The sequence below is a fragment of the Muntiacus reevesi genome, chromosome 11, assembly GCF_963930625.1.
Source record: "Muntiacus reevesi chromosome 11, mMunRee1.1, whole genome shotgun sequence".
Lineage (NCBI taxonomy): Eukaryota > Metazoa > Chordata > Mammalia > Artiodactyla > Cervidae > Muntiacus > Muntiacus reevesi.
The window spans coordinates 50872043-50873056 of NC_089259.1; the positions used below are offsets into that span (position 1 = coordinate 50872043).

General features: G+C 42.5%; 1 non-coding gene across 1 annotated transcript; it reads left to right on the forward strand.

Moving 5' to 3' along the window:
- Positions 1-396: 396 nt before the first annotated feature.
- Positions 397-499, forward strand: LOC136144592 (U6 spliceosomal RNA). The gene has a single exon (XR_010658608.1). It is a non-coding gene; the product is annotated as a U6 spliceosomal RNA (small nuclear RNA).
- The last annotated feature ends 515 nt before the right edge of the window (positions 500-1014 follow it).

Consider the following 1014-nt stretch of genomic DNA (forward strand, 5'->3'; position numbering starts at 1 on the left):
AATTAACATGGGCATGTTGTAAATGTATGTGAACTGTCCTAAAGACCAGCAGCTGCTCTCTAGTCTGCTCTCCTCTAGGAAACCAAATGGTTTTGGAAGTCACAGAGGATACGGGTAGTGGTTTCTGCCCCCAGACACAATTATTCTCCAGGCTGTGATGCTGCATGTCACACACACAGGGTTTATCAAGTCTCCAGTGTTTGCAAGGACTGTGGAGCCTGTGTGCGCCACTGCTTCTCGCGTAGATCTCACAACAAAGGTACACATTTAATCTGAGCCCCGATCCATCTCTCTCTGGGTGCCGAGGGCTCCCAGAAGGCCCAGGAGGGTGAGCAGGTGAGTTGATAGCAACACACTGGTGGAGTCCTGGCCTCTGCATCAGAAAGCAACACTAAGGTGCTTGCTTCAGCAGCCTGTATACTAAAATCGAAACAATACAGAGATTACCATGGCCCCTGCTCAAGGATGACATGAAATTCATGAAGCGTTGGGTATTTTTTTGCAAATCAACGATAGTTAAATAAATAAGCACACAAATGAAAAAGAAAACATCTCCAAGACCTGTGTAATCTTAGGGAGTCACTTAACCTGACTAAACCTCAGTTTCCATATGGAAAATAGATGAAACAAAGCATGTGAATATTCATATGTCAAGCATTTAATGATGTACAAAAGCAAGAGATTTGCTAATTACCCTCATCAAAAGCTCCTCTAAGCCCAGAAGAGTCAGTCTGTCTGATTCACAGAAACTTCCTGTAATATTTTCAAGGGGCAACCCCCAGTATGAGAGCTTGCATAGGTTCTGACATTAATGTATTGTGTGTGTGTGTGTGTGTGTGTGTGTGTGTGTGTGTGTATGCCTGACACGTCTATCTCCTCTCCATATTTTACCTCACATCCTAAGAAATCCAATTACTTACTATATTCCTATCAGAACTAAATAAAAGATTTTATCCTAATGACTAGCAGACAGTAGGGGTAAAATTAGCTTTGGATGACTATGAAAGTGCATAA